This window comes from Canis lupus, chromosome 22 (assembly GCF_048164855.1).
Source record: "Canis lupus baileyi chromosome 22, mCanLup2.hap1, whole genome shotgun sequence".
Lineage (NCBI taxonomy): Eukaryota > Metazoa > Chordata > Mammalia > Carnivora > Canidae > Canis > Canis lupus.
This window is the reverse complement of record NC_132859.1, coordinates 48,181,650-48,195,996: the sequence shown is the minus strand read 5'-3', so window position 1 is coordinate 48,195,996 and position 14,347 is coordinate 48,181,650. Positions and strand designations below refer to the sequence as shown.

The 14,347-nt window shown below is 40.9% G+C and overlaps 1 long non-coding RNA gene across 3 annotated transcripts in view; it reads left to right on the top strand.

Moving 5' to 3' along the window:
• Window positions 1–14,347, top strand: part of LOC140614293 (uncharacterized) — a 210,182-nt gene that overhangs the window by 71,423 nt on the left and 124,412 nt on the right. The window contains exon 1 of one of the 3 annotated variants that reach the window (XR_012015197.1): window positions 7,339–7,726. The exons of 1 other annotated variant lie outside the window; for it this stretch is intronic. This is a non-coding gene — a long non-coding RNA (uncharacterized lncRNA). Of the gene's footprint in view, window positions 1–7,338; window positions 7,727–14,347 lie in introns of those variants that run through there. One more of the 3 variants, XR_012015195.1, reaches the window with a different exon arrangement.

Genomic DNA, 14,347 nt, shown 5'->3' with positions numbered 1-14,347 from the left:
TCTGACTGGAATCTCAAATCCTGGTGAGGGAAGATTCATTTACCTGAAATGGCAATAGGAAATATGCTAATCAGAGGTTCGCTGCTGTCCATCACGTTCAACAGATTCTGAGACAAAGAAATAGAGAGAGTTCACAAGTAGGAGGTGATACAATTTGACATTAAACTTAATTTGGTTTGTTTTCCCATCAGCCCCTGACAGATGTGCGATTGTGGAAGTCTTTAAAGGGGGTGCAGGGAGCGATTCCCTTCTGTCAGAACTGTCTGACACTGTCATTACCAATGCTGTCATTGTCATTATTGTTATTGTGTTGGAAACAACAGGAGGAAGGGAAAGGAAATCTGAAGTATGACCCAAATCATTATTGAGAAATAATGGGAACATCTTAAAAAGGAAAGTCAAAGAAAAAAATAAGGACTCCAAATAAACATTTTTGTGTCTTAATGGTTAACATGGGGGAGAATTAGTATCTGGGTGACAGAATCAGTCATTTAGAAGACACCTTAACTTGGAAATTGAATTTCCTGAAGAAAATAAGGTTATATTAGCCTGATCCAAACTTAAGCCTGAATTCTTTTATTTTGAGGCAACAGAAGTTATTCTGAGAGAAAATGGAGGCAAGTTGTGGTAGGCAAAATTCTAAGATAACCCTTATGATCTTCTGGTGTCATGCCCTATATGATTTCTTCCTTTTGAGTGTGGGCAGAACTTGTGTCTTGCTTCTAATGGGATCACTCTCGTAATTGTGCTAATTTATATGGCAAAGGTGAAAGGATTTTGCAGAGGTAATTAAGATCCATCAGTTGACTGAGTTTATCATAGGGAAGATTATTATGAGTGTGCCTGACATAACTGGATGGGCCTCTTAAAAGAAAGTGCAGGCCTTTGAAGTCAAAGTTTCCTTTTTTTTTTAATTTTTATTTTTTTTTATTTTTTTTATTTTTTATTTATTTATTTATTTATTTTTTTTTATTTTTTTTTTTATTTTTTGTTTGTTCTTTTTTTTTTGAAGTCAAAGTTTCCAAGCAACAGGGAGTCTCTTTCTCCATTGCTGACTTTGGAGAAACTACCATGAAAGCCTCAATGAAATGACTCTGTCAACAACCCATGGGAATCTGGAAGCAGATTCTTCCCTTGTTGAGCTCCCAGATGAAACCACAGCTCTGGTCAGCATCTTGATTTCAACCTTGAGACCTTGATCAGTGAATCCAGCTAAGCCATGTATGGATTCCTGACCCACAGAAATTGAGATAATAAAATGAGTGTTGTTTAAAGCCACTGGGTTTGTGGTAATTTATTGCAGAAAATAGAAAACAAATACAGAAATTTATTCTTAAATAAGTGAATTGGAGCTCTGCTATGTGCATTAGGCTTTCTGGTGGGAGACTGGGGCAATGGGATTGACAATGCTGGTATCATATACACATCTCTGCAGCCTGTTAGATGCCATTCTGGGCTCTTCTTATTTGTTTGAGGATGTCTCCAGAGGGATGGATGGCTAGTATGGCCTTGTTTCTGATCCTGAAATTGTCACCTGTTTAGCTGGCCAGGCTTCTTTGCCTTTTCAGTGGAATAAATGAAATGGTGTGACTCACCCAAGACCACACTTTCAAAGTTAATGACTAAGCTTACGTTAGGGTTGTATCCATCTCTTTATCTGCATCCTGCCTCTTGTTACTCAAGTAGTTCAGTTCAAATAAAAACATTTGATGAGCATTTATATATTACAGGCTTCCTTTGGGGGAGGAGGTGGGATTGTTATTAATGATAACAGACTGAGGGGCAGAATCAAAGTCAAAGGCATAGAGGCCTATAGAAATTTCAATAGCCATTTACTCTAATAGTTATTAAAAATGGCCAAGTGTTATAACGGATGGCAAAGGTTGGAGCTCCATGATTCCATGACCGTGTGATCTTACAAAAACTACCTTCATAGACTTCATCTGAAAACTGAGCTTAATAATAATGACAAAAATAATAATAAATTAGGACAATGATAAAGATAACAATAATATTGGTAATATGGTTTTGAGAATTGTATCGGAACAAATACACACAATACCAGTATTATGTAAACACTCAATATATGTTACTATTATAATATTATTGTTTATGAGAGAAATAAATAAGAGAAGTCTTCCTGTAGAAGACAACATTTTAACTAAGCCTGAAATTATTGCTAGGTATTTAATCAAGGGGGTATAGGAAGATTCCAGGTAGAAGAACTGTTGATGATCAAAAACCCAAAGGTGGAAAGCAAATGGTGATTCGGATGGACCATGGCTTCCTATAGTCTTTCTATCACATCCTCCTTATTTCCTTTGAAAGAACTCAACACTTTATTTATTTCAGACTATAGCTTGGATTTTAGAATGGCAGAGATGCTGGCTTCCCCATTAAGCTTCCTTTTTCTTTCTGACTGCAACTGGGATTTGAACCTTGATACTCAGGAGAATAAGGACAGTATATGGCTGGTCCACACTTTTCAGAGTGCCACAGCCTTAGCTCTGGGAAGAGCCTGTTTAGGAAGCAAACTAAAGAGTATATGGGGGGTCTAGCTACCCCAGCCTTTGGGGAATGGGAACATGTACAGTCTCAGGTGTGAAAGGGCCCATTATTGATTAATTTCATTAAAAACAATCTTAGTAGCTCCAGAAAACCAAGTGCCAGGATAGGTTTCTTTTTCACCTCATGCTTGGCAAAGGGGCAGAGACTACATCCAAGTTATATATTGACGGAGGGGTCAATGTTAAGAGAAAGAGCTGGTAGGTGCTCCAGTTTGAAGACTCTGCAAGCTTTAAGCCTCTTCTTACAAATAGCAGTACGTATTTCCCTGTGGTCAATGAGAGTAGACCCAAGACCCTGTGGCTGAGAAAATGGAAAGTAGAAATGGAAATAGGAAGGAGAAGGGACATTAGAGAGAGGAAATCTTGGGTATTCATAGAAGGTGAATTGTGTGTGGGATGAAGGGCAAATTGATGGTCAAATAGAGCTATAGTTGGCCCATCTCCTGAATCCTGGGATAGTTTGTGACTGTCTACTTACTCTCCATCATGGCCTCTACCTGTGCATCTCTTCTGCATTGTCAACAAAGCTCTGGGGTTAATCTGGGGGGGCATGTGTTAAAATTATGTGAGATTGCTGCATGTGGCACTATTTTTGCCCTCTTCATAAGCCTAAGAAGATGCTTGGGTGAATGGGAAATGTGACAGCTCTCTATTTCTTCAAACCAGTTCTGTGGCAAGTCTTCGTGCTGGAGAGCACTGGCAAACTCACCACATAGTCCAAGATGTTAGAGTCAGCTTGGTGCACACTGTGGTTGATACTGTTGCTGCTTTTGTACATTGAATATTACTTGGTATTTACTCCAAAAATTATCCTTATGAGTCTTGCTATTAAAAACAACACACACAGGATTCAGAGTATAAGATTCAAATGTCTATCAGAATGCACAGTGGACTCAGACTACTTACACTCTTAACACTCAGATAACTGTTCTACAGGGTTGAGTTTCAACCCTTCCCTTAGAGTGCTTACCACAATTTATTTATTTATTTATTTATTTATTTTTATTTTTTTTTAAATTTTTATTTATTTATGATAGTCAGAGAGAGAGAGAGAGAGAGAGAGAGAGGCAGAGAGAGAGGCAGAGAGAGAAGCAGGCTCCATGCACCGGGAGCCCGACATGGGATTCGATCCCGGGTCTCCAGGATCACGCCCTGGGCCAAAGGCGGGCGCCAAACCGCTGCGCCACCCAGGGATCCCTGCTTACCACAATTTATAACTTGTTTGTTATTGCCTGAGTTTCCTGGGGACTGGGCTGTGTGTCTTGTTTACTGATATATACTTACAGTCTAGCTCAGGGCCTGGTATTTTCAATGCATATTTGTTGAATGAATGAATGAATTTCAATGATACTTTTCTAAGTGTATGAATAGGTATTGTTTGGGGCACCTGAGTCACTCAGTGGTTGAGCATCTGCCTTCGGATCAGGGCGTGATCCCAGAGTTTGGGGATTGAGTCCCATGGCTCCTTGCATGGAACCTGCTTCTCCCTCTGCCTATGTCTCTGTCCCTCCCCCCCCCATCTCTCATGAGTAAATAAATGAAATCTTTAAAAAAATAGGTATTGTTTCATGTCTGTGTACCTACAGGATTTGTAACAAAACAGGTCACTGTTTTGTGTTTAGTATGTTCTGGACCACAGCAATAAAGATTCTTTGGGTGTTTGTGTTGGTGCTCCTTCTTTTGCTGGAGATGGCTGCCATTTTCTCTCTGTCTCCACCTTCTGTTCCCCTCTTTCTTTCACAAATGGTGTTACTATCCTCTGTAGCCTGCTTTTGGGTGAGCATGTCATTGGAGAGATAGAGCCTGGTGATTTAATGTTCACACCAGTTTTGCCTCATTAATGGGAGGTATGGGGTGGTGGTGGCTGTTCTGCAAAGGGGGAGAGAAGGACTTTCAGCAGTGTGAGTGGGGCAGTTGGAGAGGAGGGCAGAAATAGAAGGGATGCCCACGTTTCAGAAGTGATGAGTGCTGGGGAGTTCTTCAGCTGGAGCACTGTGGCCTTAGTGTTGCTCAAAGTGGACAGTGTATATAGCATCTGCTGGCAAAAGAAGCACCATCTTTCTCTTTTGAGGCGTGCTGTGAATTTCCATTGTGGAACCCAAGCCTTAGCTATCATTTTCCAGGCCCTAATATATTTGGACACATCTCAGGCATATATGGATTGAAACCTAAAGTATCTTCCTTTGTGTATCTAAGGTGTGCCAAGTATATTAGCATTCTTCAGAGACAGAGAACTGATGATGTGTGTGTGTGTATTTTCAAAATAATTTATATCTCATATATATGTGTATACATACATATATACTGGATATCCCCTAGCCCTGTCAAGTTCACACTTGAGCCTCCAAACTAAAAATTAACTACCAAACTGGGTCTTATCACAAGTCTGTGTGAAAATAGAATAGCACCTTCTTCATGGTCCCAGGAACCAGATTCAGTGGGAGAGCAGGGACCTCAGACATGCGCCTTCCTACTGCGCAGTTTCTAGGTGGGTGAACCTTGGTGCTGGCTTGGAGGTTGGGCTGGAAGTTATGGCTGAGTATATGTTTGCATATCAATTGCGCTGGAGAAGGAGGCATCATCCCTATATTGTGTTGGTGGCTTGGGTTGCCTTTTCTTCCTTCTGTAGAGTAATGCTGCTTGTCATTTATAATTAAACTGTCGCTTCATAACTAACAAAGTCATTCTGACCGACAAGAAACTGTTGGAGGAGTAGTCTTCTCTGAGAACACTGAGCTGGCACTGAGCCGTTTGTCATCACTGTTGTTATTGTCTTCCTGTGGTTATGATCATTATTAATAATGATGATCATGATCATTAGGCATAGGAAGAAAATAATGATAAAATGGCTCTAATTAGGCATTATAAATACATCATGTTCTTATCATTATGTTGTCTCATATTAATTATAATCACTATAATCACTATAACAATATGAACTTCTGTTTGAGTTTGTCTTCTACATGATCAAAGAACTGAAAGACATGATCTTGTTAGCTTTCATGACATTCTGGCAAAGAGAGTGGATGTTTCAAATTATGGCCCTGTGTGTTGGAATAAGTATGGACTTAAAGACTCTAGAAACCAAAACCAAAAAGCAGCAAAATTAAGAGTGCAGATGTGTGTCTGATGTGGTATCAAGTCTAAAATGAAATAGATTTCAGGAAGTTCAATTCTTTCAATGTGAATTTTGCCTTTGCTATTTCCTAGCTGTGTGACCTTGAGAAACTTGCTTCACCTCTCTCAGCACAGTGATTAAAAGTGCTTTATCCTCCTATTGCAATGACAGGCAGCACATATTTTCCTGTTTAATTATATAACAGAATGCAGCCCGCAATAGGGTCCCAGGCTGTGAACTCTTGGAAGAAACCTGGTGAATATTTATTCGGACATCGGGCACAGAGTGTGGCACATGGTTGGTTTGTGCTCAATGAATGTTGTTTGAATGTGTAGATATTAAAGGAGATCGCTTTATATAATTTATGTATAGCATATAATTTATATCTAGAAGGGATTTTAAGTAGATTTATTGATTTCTGGGACATATATATGCTTCTAGATGCCTGAAGTCAGATCTAATCTTTTGTCCCAGTCAACTGTCACCGTTCTGCTCTGACTCCTTTATTCCTTCAGCTCCCCCCAGTGCTGGGTAGGGACCCATAAAGGCGAGAATAGGGGAGAATGAAGTGTCTTGGGTGTGACCACTAAAATAGATGAATGTGTGTGTGAAGATGGTTCACTAATGCCTGCCATGGCAATGGTCAGCCCAATGGGGCTATGCCCCTGCTCATCCTTCCTCCTCCCTTCAGAGGCTTGCTGTCCCTTCAAGGCAATTCCTGAGCCCTAGCTCCATCTAACTTAACTTTCCACACATCCAAGCATCATACGCTGTGGCCTGGATGCAGGCCTAGATGATCTCCTTTTGGGGGGGATCCTGAGATTGGCTAAAAGTGGCAAGGTCTCAGATATTCCAGCACCCTTGTTCCGCTGAATTTACGCTCTAATTGCATCTAAGAGGAGATGTGCTGACAAAAGTAAGCTTAGTTTTGTCTCAATTATTGGAAATTCCTCATTAGTAGGGACACATTAATGCAGTCTTAGTTGTCTTTTTAAAGCACTAATCATGAAGACTTAGCACACTGCTCTCTGGCTTCTCATGCCTGACCTCATTTACTCCCATCCATGCTAGCAACTTCCCAATGTCCTGACATTCAAAAGATGCTTCCAGGCCTGGCTGCAAATCCTTCTGTGCAATTGTCCATGCTCTTGCTTCTCCCTCCCATGGTGTCCTAGAGGCCATGTGTTTGAGGGAAGGAGCCTGGATCCTCTGGGAGGAGAGGCACCAATGAGAGCTGACCACCCCATGACACTGAAATAAACACAGGAGAGAGAAATGGACCCCTATTATCTGAGGCCACTGGAATTTGGGGCTGCTTTTTTTTTTTAAGATTTATTTATTTATTCATGAGAGACACACAGAGAGAGGCAGAGACATAGGCAGAGCGAGAAGCAGGCTCCTCACGGGAAGCCCCATGCAGGACTCGATCCCAGGACCCCAGGATCACACCGGAGCCAAAGGCAGATGCTTAACCACTGAGCCACCCAGGTGCCCCTTGGGACTGTTTGTTATAGCAACTAGTGTGTTACCCTGACAGCGATACACACCCTGGGAGAAATTCCTGGAGAGTTAGTGTTGAGCAGATGAGAATCCAAGGAGCAGAGTGCTGGCGGGCGGCCACACAGTCTTCAGTGCTCCAGGGTCCCTTCCGCACTACCCCAGCACCGGCCTGGCAGCCCCCAGCTCCCCGGACTTCCTGGGGTGGCTTCCGCAGACCAGGAGCGGAGGGGATGCCAGGGCCAGGGTCAGGCATGGCACACTCCTCACCGACTTCTCTCGCTCTTCAGCTTCTCCAGAAGGCACTGGCCATCGATCACGTCCCGGCAGAGCGAGGGAGGCCTGGCCCTGCAGAGCACAAGTGTGCCATGGCCCTAATTTCAGGCTAACGAATGCTCCGCAGGCCCCTTCGCTGGTTGCCAGCTCTCGGCTTTGTGTGCTGGAAACATCTTGAACAAAATGTCACGGAGAGCATCTCGGCAGTGTCCTGCTGCCCGAGGACATAGGGCTGCCGAGCTCGCCATCTGCCTGCAGCCTCTCTGAGGTAATTATATCAGAGTCTCTCACGCCCTGGAACAAGGGGGATGTCAAATGCACTTTCCTTCCTCTAGGAAGGTGATTTTCATTTTCTCTGTTCATTGGGAGCATGTATTGTGGCTGTCTCCAGGGGAGAGAGAGAGAGAGAGAGAGAGAGAGAGAGAGAAGATGTGGGAGCGTGTGGGGCACAGGAAGGAAAGAGGCTCAGGGAGGACAAGCCTGGGAGACGGGAGGGGGGGCTCGGCCCCTGCGGAGCCCAGAGAGGGGCACATATGCTAATTCTGGCAACTTTTAATTAGACGATAGGCTGGAAAATTTTCATTATTATTCCTGCTCAGCTTTCTGACTGGAGAGGCTTGATGTCTTCTTTATTAGTGTAAAAGTCTGAAAGCATTTTCTTAGCATTTTCTTTTTTCTCCAATTACTAATTTGCATTAGGAAGAGGAAATGTGTCTGATAGCTCTTGGAAGGAAAATATTTTCAAAATTTGCTGAAAGCAGAGCTTTCATATTGTTTCCCCTCTGCCCCTCCAGCTAATGCTTTTTTGTTTGGGGTGGGAGGAAAGGGGGATTCAGTTCTAAATGTGAAGGCTAATGAGACTCTTGTTTGGCAAGAGAAATGCAAAGCAAGTCCTTGTTGAGAAACATTTTTTTAAATAAGGGACTGCTCCAAGTCACCTTTCCTGGTTCACCTTTCCTGGGATATGGATCTTCTGGGTTCCTCTGACTTTAGGCAGCACGCAGAGCCCTTTTGGAAAAAGAGGGGCCGCAGCATCTCTCATTTATGGAATTATTTATGGAATTTTTATAACAAAGGCTCCTGACCAAGACTGTAAGGTCTTTAGAGGGCTGGCCCACTGTCTGGTTGTCCTTGGGTCGGGTAACAAAAGGCTTGTAGACATGAAAAAGTGTGCTTTGAAACATTGTTTCTATTGTTCTCCTAGCAAGTACACAAATCAAGTTTTTTAAATAAATCATTTTGCAGTTGGAGAAATTGAATTTTATAAAGGAGAAATGATTCACTCAAGGTTAACTACTAAGTAGGTTGATAAACTGGTCCTATTTTCTTACAGTTGAGGGAGTTTATGGAACATGGGACTTTCAGTTCTAAAATGAAGACAGTCTTGGGCAAAGTGGAATGAGTTGGTCACCCTACTAATTAGTTCAGTTCTGGGTCTTCAGATCCATGGACAGGATTTTTTCTTCTTTTTCACAGCTGCCCTTAGCATATACAGTATTTTAATTGGCTTTATCTAGGCATTCATTATTTTGGGCATAGATACTAACTACCCTACCAGTGAAGTAATCTGACTGATCTAGTTCTATAGGAGAATAAACATACTAAATATTGATACTGGCTTGTACCTTTTGAACAATTGCCTTTGAGAGGCTGCATACTTCTATAGTCTGTTGTTCAAAACACATTTGGAAATTTCTGATCTTGTAATTTGTCATTAGACCCAATTTTTAGGGCTGTTCAAGAGACAGTGTGTTATTTTGCAGCATTATTTTGCAGCAAAATTGTCTTTTAGTAATTTGCCTATTGTTTAACCTCTTTTGAGTTTTTAAAGATTTTATTTATTTATTTATTTATTTATTTATTTATTTGAGAGACAGTGAGAGTGAGAGAGACCAAAGAGGGAGAGGGAGAAGCAGACTCGCCACTGAGCAGAGAGCCTGATGCAGGGCTTGATCCCTGGACCCTGACATCATGACTTGAGCTGAAGGCAGGTGCTTAATCGACTGAGCTACCCAAGTGCCCCTTCTTGATTTTTTAGTTTTGCCCAGAAAAATATTTTCTTGCCTGTCTCTATTTATACTATGTTATTATATTCTTATACCAACTTGTTTCAGTGGTTATGTATCTATAACAGTAGAAAATGTGGTCGATTTTAAGTACAGATGGTGTTTCATGGCCACCATTACTTCTGGTGTAACCAAAGAAAAGCCACCTGGTGAATACTGAGGACACTACATATTAGCATAAGTGTAACCTTTGACACGTTATTCAAATATGTTGTAAAATTGCTAAGGATCCAGAATTTCGTTAATAAAAAGTAAGCATCATTAGAGTACCATAGATGAAACCCTGGAAAGGTTTTAGAAAGGTTGTTTACCAGGATGTACTAGAGTAGAACCATACTCACAGGACATATACTCTGGCATAGACTAGACATTAATTATTTAATTAAAAAATAAGCCAGCAAGGAATATCAATTTCTTTTTAAATTTAGTAGAAATATTACAAAATCCCATTCAAGAAAGCTAAAAAAAAAACAAAACATCCCCAAAAACAAAAAACTAAGGAGCACTAAGTATTTCCCCTCCAGGAACATTTCATATTTCAGTGTAGCATTAGGTCAAGTATTAGGCTGACCCAAATGAAATATTTTTTAGGTCAGAAATGGTTGAGTATTGGTAATTTTATATGGCTCAACCTGACATGACTAACATGACTATTGCAATCTGGCTGAGGGAGAAATGGCACTTCTTAGCAAGATGGTGAGTTACTGGTGAGACACAGCAGGGAGGTACCTAGCTCTTCTGATTCTCAGTACAGATATGTGTCTGTGTTTCATTTCTCTAGCTCCAGTTCCAGTGGCTGTCACAGAGCAGAAACTTGATAAATCCATGTGGGGTTTTGAGAAATGACCACAAATTTGTTGATACTCTTTCCATCAAGAGGTAGAGTCTGTGTCCTTACCCCTTAAATCTAGATAGTCTTGTGATTATTTTGACCAGCAGTATAATGGAAGTGACACTATGTAAGCCCCATGGCTAGGTCATAAAAGTCCATGCCAATTTTGCTTGGTTCTCTTGGAATGCTCATTCTTGTGATACTGTGATGTGCAGCCCAGTCTCCATGCTGCGAGAAGCCCAAGTCATACAGAGAGGCCACATGCCGGTGCTTCTACATATGGGTGCACATGTGGAACGCAGATTTTGAGCCATTCTGGCCTAGGCACCAGACATGTAAGGGGAGAAGTCTCCCAGTGTGTTAGTCCTCAGCCATTTGAGTCTTCCTAGCTTAGACTCTGGACACTGTAGAGCAGAGACAAGCCATCCCTGTTATGTTTTGCTCAAACTCTTGACCCACAGCATTCATGAGCATGATAAAATGCCCATTGTGCAAGTCACTAAGGTTGCAGGAGTTTGTTATTTAGCACTAGGTAACTGGAGTAATGTGGAAAGAATGTATACTTCTTGTCCAGGAAGTCAGGCTTCATTCTGATTATGAGACTGACACGAGAGCTGCTAAGTCATCTGAATTCCAGCCTGCTGCTCCCTTGCCCTTTGAAGCTCATGCTTGCCATTGACTGTGCAGGAGCATAAGCCATGAGTATCAAGGTGACACTGCCCCTAATTGGCTTGATGATCTGAGAACCCTGAGGAATGTTTCTGCCTACTGTGGGACTCTCTGCCTGTAGACACTTGGGTTTGTCAGAAACATCCCTTGAAAAAGGTGCCCTTGATTGGGTTCTGAATGCTGCTAGAATGCCAAAGTTTCCTCATGTGCGCATATCATTTAATTTTAAAATAACTTTACAACATATTTTTAAAGGAGTAATACATATTCATTATAGCAGGAACTGAAAATACAGACAAGCCAACAGAAGAATCCAAGACATCTATAGTCCCAGATATCCAGAGACAACTGCTGTTAACACCTCCCAAACCTCTTTTATTGGGCATTAATCACATGACACAGTTGTATATAAAATAATATTTAATTATAATAAAACTCATAGATGTATTATATATCACAGTATCCTACTATAAATTTTTTCTTTTTTTATCAAGATATTGTTGATATTGTTCCACACCTATGTAAAAAGCTCTAATTTATTTATTTGTACTGATTGCATAAGATTCACAGTGTGAGTGCTCTGTAATTTATTGCTTTCCCTGTGATGGATGTTTATACTTTTCCCATACTTTAGTGTACAAATCATGCTGTATCACCTAAAGATAGTGTCTAAGTGATCCAAGCTGGCTGTTGAAGTTATTTCTTGCTTTGTACATCCCAGGGACTTTTCTAACAGGTTGTCCCTTATTCTAGGTCTGTTCCCCCTGCCCTCTACAGATTCATAAACACACACACACACACACACACACACACACACACACACACAGGAATTCAGTAGGAGAATATGCATTACACACGGAAATTCTACAGAAGATGGCTTTGGCATCTTGAGATTACATGCTTTCAAAAGGAAGTAAGCATTTTCTTTCTCAGTCATTGTACAGGGTGGTGGCAAACATCTGTTCCTCTAAGAAAGAAATCTTTAAAGATGCTATGGGAAGCAGATCAGGCCAAACATGAAAGATTTTTCCTTGTTATGTTTGTAAATATACCCCCTATCAACTATAGAGAATTGGGAAATGGCAGCATAAATGTGAGATAAAAATGGGCTGGGAAGCTAGTTGGTTTGGTTTTCTAAAATGGAGGAAATGGAGATTATAAATGGTATGTACATGGATGAAACCCCCCTCCTCCTCCTGCTTCCTCTTTTTCTTCTTCTCCTCCCTTTTCTTCCCCTCTCTCCCCACTCCCTTTTTCCTCCCTTCCTCCCTCCCCTTCCTCCTCCTTCTACCTCTCCTCCTCCTCTTCTACTTCGTCCTCTTCTTCTTCTTCCTCTTCTTTGCATCTAAGCAAAAGGTCCAAAAGGACTCTTGCTTTTTGTTAACTGAAGATCAGTAAAGTATAGGCTTTTCTTTTCTTGGAATGCCTTGCTGGAGTCACCTGCAAACATTTTTATGGGGTAGTAGCAATGTTGTTCAGAGGAAGCACTTGGAATTTGGGATTTCTCAATGGGAAGACACAAGAAGAGTTTGTGGAGCTGTTTCCTGATATGGTTTGGACTTCCTCTGCTACCTTTCCAGCTCTTCAGTCATTCCACAGCTTGAGGCATTAATTGGGAACTGGTAGAGTGGCTGATTTTTACTAAGAGGTTAAGAGTAGGGCAGGTGGAGGTTAGGGGCAAGTTTGGGTTTTGCCGTCAGTCTGAGCTGAGTAGGCTCCAGTTCCATCATTTACTTGTGTTGAGACCTGGAGTATAAATGGAACATTTTGAACCTAAGTTACTTATTTTGTATCATGCAGACTGCACAGAGTTGGCTTCGTGAGGGGTGTAGAAGGTAAACACAAAGTGATTGGTGCATAATAGACACTCACAAATGTTGGTTTCTAACTCTGCCCAAGATTGCCATTTTGAATGTCTTAGTGTAATGGACTGGAGAAAATGAAATTCACTGGAATTCTCCTGAGAAAGTGAAAGGTATTTTTGAGGAAAAGCATTTTTATGAGTTTAGGGTAGCACTAGTTATCTCTTCCTCCTCTGCCCCAAGGGGCCAGGGTATGTTCTAAATCTGTTTTATGTGTTAATGGAAGACATTGTTTCATTGGTTGTCCCAGAGGTGTTTGAGACTGAAACCAGGAGCTTCTAGGAATATGTGAGCTCTGGGAGGTAATGCATCTCCATGTGTACCCTGAGTCTTCAGGAATCCTCCGATATCATAAAGTACTTGATTTGAATGCTGGCTTCCCTTTAGAAACCGGGAAAGGAACTGAGGGTGCTATGGATTTCAAGAGAGCCAGGGATTCAGAGGCAGTAGAAACAGGAGAAAATGAACTTTTGACTTGTAGATACTGTGGAGAGAGATATTTATTATTTTGGGCAATGGAACTGGGAGTCCAGACAAGTTCAACTGAGCCTTCCAGTGGCAGATTGACCTCTGGGTTAGTTTTCCCTTTAAGGTTGTGCATAGTTTGTGGTTGTTTCTATTTACAATCTATTTTGGATATTGAAATGAGACTGATTTAACCAAATCACTGGAAAATACAACCTTTAGGTATGACACTTCTGCCCTTCAGATAGGTCAAAGAATACTTTGGCCCACTAACATTTTTATTGCCTTATAAAATATTTAGTGGCTTTCCCCACAACTCCTGACACTTTGCTCAGAAATAACAGAGCTGGCAGCAGGAATAGGTCAAGGCTGGATGAAATCTAAAATTAATGCAAGAAATGTGCTTGTTTGTATAGAATATAATTTCTTTCCATTCTGACTCAATTTTTCTTCAGATTTTGGACTTGTGCTTATCTGCAAGTCTTCATTATTATGCTTTTTTACAGTTTGCAATCTTTTCTGTTCAAGGACACAGACTGTAAGTCAAGAGCTAGAGTTGGATTCTAAAACTTGGGCATAGACCATACAGGATCAGAGCTAGAGAATAGATTTCAGGTGGAGCAACCAGTAGGGGAAGTATTCTAATAAATATAAACGGATGGTCAAATTTGCTGTTTCCTCTTGGATCTCACTATGTGTATATATATTTGTGTATATATATATATATATTTATGTGTGTGTATAACAAATTACAACTGTTCTTGATACTCATAACCTTATTATAGCAATTACTGGAAAGAAGGAGAATTAGCTTTGTGCCAGGCCCTGCATTAGATTTGTAAACATAGACTATGTGTATAATAAATCTAAGGACTCCTTAAAGGAGTGTAGGAAAAAGTTTTAATTATATATAAAAATGAAACCCATATTTTTGGAATTATAGCTGATAATAAGGATATAACTAGTAGTGGACCAAGACAATAAACTTATGGCTT